Source organism: Oryctolagus cuniculus, unplaced genomic scaffold, assembly GCF_964237555.1.
Source record: "Oryctolagus cuniculus unplaced genomic scaffold, mOryCun1.1 SCAFFOLD_163, whole genome shotgun sequence".
NCBI lineage: Eukaryota > Metazoa > Chordata > Mammalia > Lagomorpha > Leporidae > Oryctolagus > Oryctolagus cuniculus.
Window position 1 is genome coordinate 40224 of NW_027208238.1, and position 13422 is coordinate 53645.

General features: G+C 44.2%; 1 long non-coding RNA gene across 16 annotated transcripts in view; it reads left to right on the forward strand.

Moving 5' to 3' along the window:
* Nucleotides 1-13422, forward strand: part of LOC127487763 (uncharacterized) — a 95692-nt gene that overhangs the window by 40200 nt on the left and 42070 nt on the right. For 14 of the 16 annotated variants that reach the window (XR_011385910.1, XR_011385904.1, XR_011385908.1 and 11 more), the window contains one exon: nucleotides 735-13080. The exons of the other annotated variants lie outside the window; for them this stretch is intronic. This is a non-coding gene — a long non-coding RNA (uncharacterized lncRNA). The remainder of the gene's footprint in view (nucleotides 1-734; nucleotides 13081-13422) is intronic. 16 annotated transcript variants of the gene reach the window in all.

The window sequence follows — 13422 nt, forward strand, 5'->3', positions numbered from 1 at the left end:
TTCTAGATGGACAGAGCTTTCCAACGTATGATAGAGTGGACTTAGAAAAATCACATGTCTTGCGAGCTCCCATTGCTAGTGGAATTATCATAGGAAAGACATGTTCTCTGGAAGTGGCCATAAGTGGCCTTGATTAACCCATACCTTGGGGGCACCCCTGAGGGACTTCCGCTGTGGCCTTTCAGAAGGTTCGAGGTCCTGGAGCAAAGGAGTGTGAGGAGGAAGGGAAGGAGGGATGGTTCTAGGGCAACCTGGTCATGTGGAGAAGACATCTCTTTGTCACAACTATTGTTTCCTGTGTGCATTTTTTCACCGCTACATAAAGTTGATAGTCCTGAGTATTTTTTGAAATATCTGGTCTTACCAGATGTTCTGGAGTGCCTGATAGCTGTTCAGAGTAGAAGTGGTCAAATAATACGTTATGTAAATAATATTTTGGTGAAAATACATATGGAACTTTTTTTGTGGGCAATGGGGGTGATCCAGTGTGAAACGTGAGTGTCTTAAATGCCATGTTGAATAAAGAAAAATATTTGATTTATTTACTTGAGAGTTTGAGTTACAGACAGAGGCAGAGACAGAGAGAAAAGCCTTCTCTCTGCTCATTTACTCCCCAAATGGCAGCCATGGTTGGAGCTGGGTAGATCCAAAGCCAGGAGCCAGGATCTACTTCTGTGTCTACCACGCTGGTACACAGGCCTAAGCACTTATACCAACTTCCACTGCTTTCCCAGGCCATTAGCAGAGAGTTGGCTAAGAAGAGGAGCAGCCAGGACATGAACGGCCATGGTGCAGCAGGCCAAAGCTTAGCTGATTCCACCACAGCTCTGATCCCTTAACTGGCATCTTAACGACCAGGCTGACAATCTGCCCCTATGGTAACTTTTTGAATTACCCTCATACTAAAAGGCAAATAGGAAAACAAAAAAAGAAGATTTTAGCCTTAAATGAGTATTTATCTTAAATGTAAGCTAATTGTAATGATGATTCTTAACGTTTAAAATGGTTTATTAATATTCCCCCCCCCCCACTCTCTCTCGCGCTCTCTCACTCTCCCTCTGTCACTAACCCCTGTCACTCTGTCATTCAAATAAATAAATATTTTCAAAAAAGAAGAAAATAAGGAGGGAGAGAAAAAGGAAGAAGGAAAGGAGGTAGAGAAAGAATGAGAAAGGGAAAGAGGGAGATTTCTGCTACTGGTTCACTCCCCAAATGCTTACAAGAGCTGGGGCTGGGCAAGGCCAAGGCCAAGAACCCCATCTGGGTCTCCCACGTACATGGTAGGAACCCCAGTACCAGAAGCATCACACCAGTCCCCATAGTGTGCATTAGCAGGAAGCTGCATCAGAAGTGAGGACTAAACCAGGCACCCCAATACGGGATACGCATGCACCACAGGGTGGCTTAAATCAGCATGCTGCAATACTCAATCCTGGCATAATAGTCCACTCTGCCTGTCAAAAAAATAAAAAAAAAAATAAATAAATAATAAACATGATTCTCATATTAACATCCATAATCTCTGTTAACTTGGAAGGGATCCGTTCTTAACCAGTGCAGGTAAATTTATCACTTAACCAAGTGGGGAGCATTTTATCTTAATGTTAAACAAGCCAGCTAGAATTATTTGGAAACTTACTAGTAACATCTTGTTCACATTAATCAAAGAGTATTTATTGAGTTAATTTATGAACTACCAACTTTACAAATGACATGCAGATTTTAAAATGAGCAGATTATGTAAGAGTTGGCGGATCATCACCTATACTCACTGACCTTGGAAAATGTAATTGAAATTTCCAATGGGGTAGCATATTTTGATTAAATATAACATACTCTAAAACTTACATATCTGTCATCAGCTTTATTTAAGACCTTGTTATCTTTTTCTGTTTTTTTTTTTTATTTAGGATTTTTTTATTTATTTGAAAGTCAGAGTTACACAGAGAGAAAAGGAGAGGCAGAAGGAGTAGTCTTCCATCTGCTGGTTCACTCCCCTGTTGGCCTTAATATCCAGAGCTGTGCTCATCTGAAGCCAGGAACCAGGAGCTTCCTCCAGGTCTCCCACACGGGTGCAGGGGCCCACAGACCTGGGCATATTCTACTGCTTTTCCAGGCCATATCAGAGAGATGGATCAGATGTGGGGCAGCTGGATCTCAAACCAGCGCCCATATGGGATGCTGGCACTACAGGCGTTGGCTTAACCTGCTACGCCACAGCACCAGCCCTTTTCTGTCTGTTTATGACAATGTAGTACTCCTGGCTAAAATATTTTCCCCAGATAGTGTTATAATGCAGTTTGGAAGAAGAAGGAAAATAAATGAAAACCTAATACATTTCACTCCATTTGAGTGTCAAAGTCTGCCAACATTGTACATTTTCAGAATAGGGCCCAAGTCTGTCAGTGTGGTGACAGCCGTCAAGGTTTCTTGGAAAAGTCCCAGAATTACAGTCTTTGGATGGTGTGTCTGTCTAAGCCAGCGGTAGATTGCAGATGTGTTTTCCACTTTTTCTTTTAGCAATGAAAAGCATGCATTTATTAGCAGTCCTTCTCGGGGGGAATACCCATATTTTATATAAATATATCCTGAGGGGTTGACAATGAAAGGGCCTCACCTAATCCAACACTGCCTCGACAATCAGAGGCCAGCAATGCCCCAGTCTTCCACAGCCCATGCTAAGCCAGAGGCAGGCATGTGGCACCGGACACCCACCGGGACATCTTTTTCTCTTGGATAGAATTTTAAGTTCCCTGAATAAATCTATAGTAAACTGTTAAGTATTTAAAGCCGTGATGATGGAGGTGGGGCAGGGGAAGGAAGAATCAAGGAGTGAGCAAGAGCAAGAAAGAGGCACCAATGAATTTGGATTTCTGTATCTCATTTTTCAACTCAGTCACTGCATGTTCTTGGCTATTTGAGGTAGGTTTAAGTCCGATTCTAAATCAAAAATGCTCTGATTGCTTCTTTCTTTCATATTTCTATGATGTGACATTCAAAACTGTGCTTCTACTTGAGAATGACAGTCAGTTGACTATTATTACACTAATAATGATTATATTTGTGTTTGTTATTTTGGCAGCTAATATGTAAATACCATTTTTTCAGCTTCACATACCTGATTTCACTCAATTTTTACAGCATGTCTATCTATCTTTTTATTTTTTTAAATTTATTTATTTTTGACAGCCAGAGTGGACAGAGAGAGAAAGAGACAGAGAGAAAGGTCTTCCTTTGCCGTTGGTTCACCCTCCAATGGCCGCCGCGGCCGGTGCACCGTGCTGATCCGAAGGCAGGAGCCAGGTGCTTCTCCTGGTCTCCCATGCAGGTGCAGGTCCCAAGCACTTGGGCCATCCTCCACTGCACTCCCGGGCCACAGCAGAGAGCTGGGCTGGAAGAGGGGCAACCGGGACAGAATCCGGCACCCCGACCGGGACTGGAACCCGGTGTGCCGGCGCCGCAGGTGGAGGATTAGCCTATTGAGCCGTGGCGCGGGCCCTGTCTATCTTACACTTTGCATTCTTTTGAAGATTTCTTTTACTTACTTGAAGGCAGAATTACACACACACAATTCAAGAGGGAGAGACAGCGAGAGAGAGAAAGATCTTCCATGTGCTTATTGACGCCACAAATGGCCTCAAAAGCCAGTGCTGGGCCAGGTTGAAACCCGGAGCCAGGAGCTTCATCCAGGTCGCCAGCATGGGTGCAGAGGCCCAAATATTTGGGTCATGCTCCGCTGCATTTCCAGGAGCATTACCAAGGAGCTGGATCAGAAGCAGAGCAGCCAGGACTTGAACCAGCAGCTATGTGTGGTGCCAGCACTGCAAGCATTGACTGAAACTGCTGCACCACAGTTCTGGGCCCTGGAACTACTTTTTATCTCCATTTATCTTTTTTACTTTTTATCTCAATTTTTCAAGTTGAGAAATACAAGGTACACATAATTGACAAATTTTTCTTGCGCCGCTCAGCTGGTAAGAATCAAAAAGGAAATACACGGAGGTTTAAAAAAATCTACCTTTAAACCAATCAGAAGAGCTCCTTATAACACTCTTTGTTATAAGAGAAGTAGAGACAGAGCTAACTACCTAAGGCACCACTTGGGCAACTCATGTCCCATATAGGAGTGCCTCGTTGGAGCGCCAGCTTCTCTTTGCTTCCAATCCAGGTTCCTGCTGGTGGACGTAGGAGGCAGCAGATAGTGGCCCAAGTACTTGGGTTTCTGCTACTGACACAGGAGACCAGATATGGTTTTGGGCTCCTGGCTTTGGTCTGGCCTAGGCCTGGGTATTATGACTTCTGGGCAGTGAACCAGTGGATGGAACATCTCTGGGCATGTGGGTGCATATCCCTCTCTGTGTGTCACCACAGATATGGAGACCACCAGTGTGGCAGTGTCTTGCCAGCCTCAGAAGAGCAAGAATCAGAGAAGATTTACAGGGTGGCCAGTTCTGTGCTCAAGGGGCCTAAACTGGGCCTTCAAATTAGGGGGTGGCTTGGAATAGGGCACAGATTGTGAGATAGTTGAAACTTCATCAACACTGTGTACTAAGGGTCCTAATGGGGCCCTGGGAGTCGGACACTGCAAGTTCTGAGTGTCAACAGCAGTTGTTTGAAAAAAAGTAACTTTTTACAAATGTAGGGGTAAAACAGACCTTCCCAAGTTCTATATTCGATTTTCTGAGGTAACTTCCTATTGTCTTCCGCAGTGGCTGTACCAGTAAACATTCCCACCAAGAGTGGATTAGTGTACTTTTTTCCCCACATCCTCGACAGCATTTCTTGGCTGTTGATTTCTGTATGAAGCCATTCTAACTGAAGTGTGGTAAAACCTCATTGTTGTTTTGATATGCATTTCCCTGATAGGTAATGATCCTGTGCATTTTTTCATGTGTCTGTTGGCCATTTAGACTTCTTCTTTTGAAAAATGCCTGTTTAAGAAATGTTCCCGTTTCTTAACTGGGTTGTTTGTTTTCTTGTTGAGACTCTTGAACTTCCTAAATAGTTGCACAGCTGGCAATGATTTCTCACCATCTGTCAGTGCCTCTTCACTTTGCTGAGTCTGTTTTTTGCAGTGCAGAAGCTACTCAGTTTGATGTAATCCCATTTGTCAAATTTGGCTTTGGTTGCCTGTGCCTCTGGGGTGTTTTCCAAGAACTCTTTTCCTATGCAAATGCCTGAAAGGGTTTCCCCAAAGGGCTCCAATAGTTTGATGGTATCGGGTATTAGACTTAGGGCTATAATCCATTTTGAGTGGATTTTTGTATAAGGTGTAAGGTAGGGGTCTCGCTTCATATTTCTGCATGTGGAGGTACAGTTTTCTCAGCACTACTGTTGAAGAGACTGTCTCTGTTCCAGGGATTGCTTTTAGCTCCTTGGTCAAAGATGCCACTTGGTTGTAGAAGTGACGGTTGATTTCTGGCATTCCCATTCTATTTCATTTGTCTGCCCGTATGTTTTGTACCAGTACCATGCAGTCTTGATGATACCTCCCCTGTAGTATGTCTTGAAATCTAGTGTTGTATGCCTCTGGCTTTATTTATGTTCTGTAAGGTTCCTTTAGGTTTTGGGAAATTGCTGTGTTTCCCTATGAATTTCAGCATCATTTTCTGCTATATCTGAGATGCATCTCCTTGGTATATTGATTGGTAACACGTTGACTTGTTAATTGTCTGTGGTGGTATGGACATTTGGATGATATTGAATCTTCCAATCCATGAACATGTAAGAACTTTTTTAGGATTTTATTTATGTATTTGAGAGAGAGAGATTTACATACACTTGGAGGATGAGAAAGAGGAATGTTTTCCATTGGCTGGTTCACTTCCCAGATGGCCACAATGACCAGAGCTTCTGTGATCCGAATCCAGTAGCCAGGAGTTTCTTCAATGTCTGCCACATGGATACAGTGCCCCAAACTCTTGGGCCATCTTGTCCTGCTTCCCCAGGCCATAGCAGAGGGCTGTGTCGGAAGTGGAGCACCTGGGACTAGAACCGGCACCTGTATGGGATACTGTCCGTGCAGGAAGAGTATTAATATTAACACAGTGCACCACAGTGCTATTTCTGAACATACACGATTTTTTTTTTTTACATTTTTTATGTGTCTTCTCCTCTAGATAGTCGACATTCTTAGTTAAATTCATTCCAAGGCATTTGATTTTTCCTGTAGCTACTGTGAATGGGATTTTTGGCAGCGTCTCTGTATACCAGGCTATTGATTTTTGTGTGTTGATTTTGTATCCAGCCATTTTACCAACCTGTTCTATGAATTCTAATATTCTCTTAGCGGAGTCCTTTGGGTCCCCTACGTTTAGAATTCCATCATCTGCCAAGAGGGATAGTTTGACTTCCTCCTTCCCAAATTGTATCCTTTGATTTATTTTCCTTGCCAAACGGCTCTGGCTACAATGTCCAGAACTATTGTAAACAGCACTGCTGAGAGTGGGCATCCATGTCTAGTTCAGGATCTCAGTGGGAATGCTTCCAGCTTCTCCCCATTCAATGGGATGCTGGCCATGGGTTTGTCATAATTTGCCTTGACTCTGTTGAAGCATGTTCATTCTATTCCCAATTTGTTAAGGTTTTCATCGTGAAATGTTGTTGTACTTTAACAACTGCTTTCTGGTCCTCTGTTGAGATAGCGATGTGATTTTCATCTTCAGTTTTGTTTTTGTTTTGTTTTGTTTTGTTTTACTGTGATGTATCTCATTGGTTGATTGCGAATGTAGAGCCAGTGATAAATCCAAGTAGGTCCAGGTGAATGATGTTTCTGATGTGTTGCTGGATTCAAGTGGCTGGTAATTTGTTGAGGATTTTTGTGTCTATGTTCATCAGGGAAATTGGTCTATAGTTCTCTCTCTCTGTTACATCTTTTTCAGGGTTAGTAATTAATGTAATGTTGGCTTCATAGAAGGAGTTTGGGAGGATTCCACCCCTTTCAATGGTTTTGAATAACTCGAGAAGAACTGGATTTAGTTGTTAGAATGTCTGGCGGAATTCAGCAGTGATGCCATCTGGTCTTCCTGGCGAAGATCCCAGAAGCACAGGCAGTGAAAGCCAAAATTAATAAGTAGGATTACTTCTATCTGAGAAGCTTCTGCACTGCACACAAAACACTCAGCAAACTGAAGTGGCAGCTGACAGAATGGGCCAAATATTTGTACACTATTCAAATGACAAGAGATTAAATTCCAGTATATATAAAGAGCTCAAGAAACTCAACAAAAACAAAACTAAGCATCCAGTTAAGAAATGGGCAAAGAAACTGAATAGACGCTTTTCAAGTGAGGACATTCAAATGGCCAGTAGACAAATGAAAAAATGCTCAGGATCACTAGGATCAGGGAAATGCAAATCAAAGTTTCACATCATCACCGACACACTAGCTCACATATAGAAATGAACAAACAGCAAATGCTGGTGAGGATGTGGGCAAAGGGCAATTTAATCCGCTGTCAGTGGGATTGCAAACTGGCACAGCTACTGTGGAATGCAGCATGGACATGCCTCAGAAAACTGAATATAGACCTACCAATGAACAAGCCATTCCAATCAAGGGAATTTATCCAAAGGAAATGAAATCAGCATATGAAAGAGTTATCTGTACCCCCATGTTCATTACAGCTCAATTTACAGTAGCTAAGATATGAAATCAACCCGATTGTACATCAACTGAAGAGTGGACAAAGAAAGTATGATGCATGTATACATTATGTAATACTACACAGCAGTAAAAATAATGAAATTTTATCATATACAACAAATGGACACAACTGACAACCATTATACTTAGTGAAATAAGCGAGTCATAAAAGGACAAATACCACATGGTCTGTCTGATCTGCGGTAACTAATAGAGTGCATGAGATCCAATCTATGGGAGCAAAACTGACGCTTTGAGATGTGATGATTTTGAACAGCCCTTCACTTAACTTTTGGAGAACAAGGTTTCCCTTATTTGCTTTTGTTCTTTACTTCTTCCTTCCACATATTCTTTGGTGGAACCTCTACGTGGCATAGGCTTAATCATATGAGTATAAAAATTAACTGAATATTGATCTCTGTAAAAATAAGAATGGAAAATGAAGAGGGAGGAGGAAAAATTGTTGGTGTATGGGCAGGAGGGAAGTGGGCAGGGGAAGAAGCATCTTCCCCTGTTCCAAGTCTGTGTATATTAAATGCATGAAGTTGTATTACCTAAGGAAAATTAAAAGAAGTTCTTGGCTGGCACACTATGGCACGGCAGGTCAAGCAGTCACCTGCAGCCCTGGCATCCCTAATGGGCACCAGGTCAAGTCCCAGATGCTTCACTTTCAATCCAGCTCCCAGCTGATTCTCCTGTATGGGCAGCAGAAGATAACCAGTGTTTGGGCCTCTGCACCCACGTTGGAGACCTGAATGGAGCTTCTGGATCCTGGCTTTAGCCTGTTTCAACCCTGAATGTAGTGGCAATTCGGTAAGTAGACAAAGGATCGAAGATATTCTCCCTCCCACCCTCCTTCCCTCCTTTTTTTGACTCTTTAAAATAAAGAAATAAATCTTTTTAAAAAAAAATAATTGAGGAAGTGAGAGAGAGAAGGAAAAAGGGAAGGAGAGACAGGGATAGAGAATGAGAGAGAGAGTTTCTTCTGCTGACTCACTCCCCAAATGCCTACAGCATCTGGGCTGGGCCAGGCCAAAGCATAGGGCCAGGAGCCCCAGATTCATCTCCCACATCTGTGTTCAGAACCCCAATTCCAGAACCGTAATGCACTGTTCTTAATGGTGTTCATTAGCAGAAAGTTTCGTCACAAGTGAGAACTAAACAAGGCACACAATATGGGATATGCATGTAACATGGGATGGATGAACTCAACGTGCCCTTAAATCCAACTCCAGATTGGGACATCACTGTCAGGAAGATTTTTGACATCATTTATCATTCCAAGTTTCTGTGTTGTGTTAATGACTATCAGTCATCAGCCTGTCCATCTTCTACTTTTGTCTTGTTTTCTTAGCTTTTAATTGTATGAAATATAAACTTTTTTGTTGTTAATTTTCATGCATTATCTTCTGTATATATTAAATAGGTGAAAATAGGGTGTTACCTTTACTTATAGGTCATTGAATAGCGACAGGCTTATAATTTTTGTGTAATTATTCAAGGTCTTGCCTAATCTACTTGATGAGAAAATTCAGCTACTGATTTTGAGTCCCACATAGTTGTCTATGTGAGTGTGGATGAAAAGCTCCCCCTCTCCAGCCTCCTCTCACTACGGTTGTGCATGTCCTGCTGTTGTACATTGCCTCTCACTCTTAGCTGCATGTGATCTCTGCATGAAGAAAGCCAGAGGGAATAAACTTGGAGTTTAGTTTTTCCTTATAACCTACTATCTCAGGGTATATATCCCTTCTATCTTAATATCAGTTTTCTGGTGTTATTGATCTCCTTAAATACACAAATACCTCTGGACAGCTGGGAAATCAGTCTATGCTTCACTTCCTCTGTTATATCTTCTTCAAGTTTAGTGTTTAATGTGATGCTGGCTTCATAGAAGGAGTTTGGGAGGATTCTCTCCCTTCCAATTGTTTCTAATAGTTTTAGAAGATTTGGAGAGGCCGGAGCCACGGCTCACTAGGCTAATCCTCCACCTTGCGGCGCCGGCACTCCGGGTTCTAGTCCTGGTTGGGGCGCCGGATTCTGTCCCGGTTGCCCCTCTTCCAGGCCAGCTCTCTGCTGTGGCCAAGGAGTGCAGTGGAATATGGCCCAAGTGCTTGGGCCCTGCACCCCATGGGAGACCAGGAGAAGTACCTGGCTCCTGGCTTTGGATCAGCACGGTGCGTCAGCTGCAGTGCACCGGCCGCGGCGGCCATTGGAGGGTGAACCAACGGCAAAGGAAGACCTTTCTCTCTGTCTCTCTCTCTCACAGTCCACTCTGCCAGTCAAAAACATAAATAAATAAATAAATAAATAATAAAAAAAGAAGATTTGGAGTTAGTTCTGCTTTAAATGTCTGGTGGAATTCAGCGGCAAAGCCATCCAGTCTTGATCTTTGCTTTGCTGGGAGGGTCCTTATTACTGATTTAATTTCTGTCATGTTACTGGTCTGTTTAGATTTTCTATGTCTTCATGGCTCCATTAAAGTAGGCTTTATGTGTCCAGGGATCTATCCATTTCTTCTAGGTTTCCCGGTTTGTTGTCATACAGCTCATTGTAGTAATTTCTGATGATTCTTTTTATTTCTGTGGCGGTATTTGTTACATTCCTTTTCATCTCTGTCTTTTAATCATTTATTGATTTGGGTCTCTTTTTTTTTTTTTTTTCAGTCAGTTGGGGAAAGGGTGTGTCAGTTTGTTTATTTTTTCAAAGAACCAGCTTTTCATTTTGCTGTTTTTTTTGTTGTTGTTGTTTCTTTCAGTTTTGTTTGTTTCTTCTCCAAGTTTAATTATTTCTTTCTCTTAACTAGTTGTTGAATAGTTTGTTGTTGTTTCTCTAGGTCCTTGAGATGCATTGATAGTTCATTTATTTGGTGCTTTTCCAATTTCTTGATGTAGGCACCAATTACTATAAACTTTCCTCTTAACACTGCTTTTGCAGAATCTCATAAATTTTGATATGATGTACTGTCACCTTCATTCATTTCCAGACATTGTTTGATTTCTCTTTGATTTCTTCATTGACCCACTGTTCATTAGGAACATGTTGTAGAGTCTCCATGTGTTTACATACATTTTACAGATTCTTGGGTTGTTGATTTCTAGTTTCATTCCATTGTGGTCCAAGAGGATGCATGGTATGTTTCAATTTTCTGAATTTGCTGAGACTTGCTTTAATGGCTTAGCATGTGGTCTATCCTAGAGAATGTCCTATGCATTGGTGAGAAGACTGTGTATTCTACATCTGTGGGAAGAAAAATTTTGTAGATATCCATGATGTAGTTTTTATTCTATATGTCATTTAACTGTTGTTGTTTCATTGCTGATTTTCTGTCTGTTCTGTACATTGCTGAAAATGGAGTATTGAAGTCCTCCATTATGATTATAGGGGCGTCTCTGTCTCCTTTTGGATCCATTATCATTTCTTTCAAATAACAAGGTACCCTGTAATTAGGTGCATATACATTTTTTTGGAAAGGCAGAGTTACATAGAGGCAGATGCAGAGAGAGAGAGAGAGGCATCTTTCGTCCACTGGTCTACTCCCCAGATGGTCACAATGGCTGGAGCTGAGCCCGTCTGAAGCCAGGTACCAGGAGCTTCTTCCCAGTCTCCCATGTGATTACAGGGGTGCAAGGACTTGGCCCATTATCCACTGCTTCCCAGGCCTTAGCAGGGAGCCACGGCTCACTAGGCTAATCCTCCACCTTGCGGCACCGGCAGAAATGGGACAGCCAGGAATCGAATTGGCACCTGTAGGTGATTGCAGTTTAAATAAAACCCAGAGAGGTGCAGGTGTCTGGGGCAGGTCTCAAGACCCTACTTGAGAAGCACACATGGACTACCCCAGTGCCTGGGTTCCAGTCCTGGCACTGCTTTCAATCTCACGTTCCTACTCAACACGCACTGTGAGAGGAAGCATGTGAACACCCAAGTGTTCCCTGACACCCAGCATGAGAGACCCAGATGCAGATCCAGGCTTCAGGCTTGGTGTCCCCGGCCTGCTGGCTTCCCAGAGAGGAAAGAGCACATGCAGTGGACCAGAGGTTACCCAGTACCTGTGATAAACAAGGCTGTTCAATGTGTGCAGAGGGAAGGTGGGCAGGAGGGCAGGTGAGTTTAGGTCTCCATTGAGAGGAGGAGCTGAGTCCTGCCCTGAAGGGGACAGAGCCAGGCATGGCTTTGAAGGACAGCAACAGTGGGAGTCCACACTTCGTGTTGCTGTGAAATAAAACCCACACTGTGGAACAGATGGGGGCACCCAGCCTGCCACCCCATCCCTGGCCTGCTTCTTGCTTCCCTAGCCCTGCCCTCAGGGAGAAGGACAGTCTCACCTGGATGGGGAGGAACCAGGATCATGATAGGTGGGCTGTGAGCCTTGTAGTACACTGAAGAGGAAAGTCTTCCCCGCTGCCTCTCTTGGGAATCCACAGTCTTGTGGCCCTGGAACCTGCCTTGGCAAAGGCCCCTTCCTACAGACACCAGCCCCTCCGAGCTGCTGTGCTTTACCATCGCTCTCAACTCTGGAGCCCAGGGTCCAGGGAAGCTGAAGTTGGGACGTGGCAAAGCCTCTCGGGACTTCTCCAGGAGGGAAACACGTCTTGGGCCAGGATACTGGGCACTGACCAGTTAGGGAACGCAGAAGCAAGGTCAGGAGAACCAAGCCCACCGGGGGCATTGCCCAGGCCACCTCTGTGACTCCCAACAGGGCTTGATTTTTGGGACCTTGTCATTGTGGTCTCACATGGGCAGGTACGCACGCCAGCAGGAACCGTGTTCCCATTGCACCTCTGACAATGGTAGCCATGTCACATGCATGCAGGGAGCTCACCCGGAGTGCCTGCATGACTGCGCTGCACATGGTCACAGTTTTATCCCATCAGGACTACTGTGAACCATTTGTCACTCCAGTAGGTGACCTTGAGATTTCTCGGAGTCACTTTTCTCTGTAACTGCCCTGAGGCCTCCAAGAATGGCCAGCCCACCCACATAAGCTGGAATACAGTGCAGCTCTGAGTGTGTCCTGATAGGAGGCAGAACAGCAAATGAGCTCTGTGATGTGTATGGGGGAGCATCGATTTTACCTTCAGATTGGAAAGGAATGATCATTAGCTAAGTATCATCCCATCTACAGCTTCCCCAGGTAGCGAACGAGAGGCCCTGTCCTCTGCTGGCAGCCTCCAGCTGACTTCCAGCTCCGTCCTGTGTTCACAGGCAGCTTTGGAAGTCCATTCTCTGGCGAGGTGACCCAGTGTCTTAACACTTGCAGGGAAACCTCAGCTACATAGCCGCCTCTGTTCTGAGCTGAACCCAGGCCACAGTTGAAATTCTGGCCCAGCTCCAACCTGCAGCTGCCTGAGTCCACACTTGGCCAGTCCCGTACACTGTGATGTCAGAGTCCTTGGCCCTTGGGGGTGGGGTCTTGTTCTCCGTTGGCAATGCAGGTGGGTATTGGGTATGGATACGCAATTCTACCTCAGTGCACATTCCAAGTGACTAGGACCTCCCTGCTGTGTGAGAGGTTTAGGAACACTCCTTTCTCTGCTCCCTCCCACTCCTCAACTCCCTCCCTCTACGCACCCCTCACCATCATCACCCCACCACCCTCTCACCTCCATCCCTCCCACACTCCAGTATCCAGCCCACATTGCCCTTTCAACCCCCCACCCCCACCAGCCTCTGGAACCAATACTCTGTTCTCTAGGTCTTGGAGGTCAGCCTTTGTCTTAGCCCCAGAGCAGTGAGAGGGGCCTGTATTTGTCATGTGACATCCTCTTGCCTGTTAC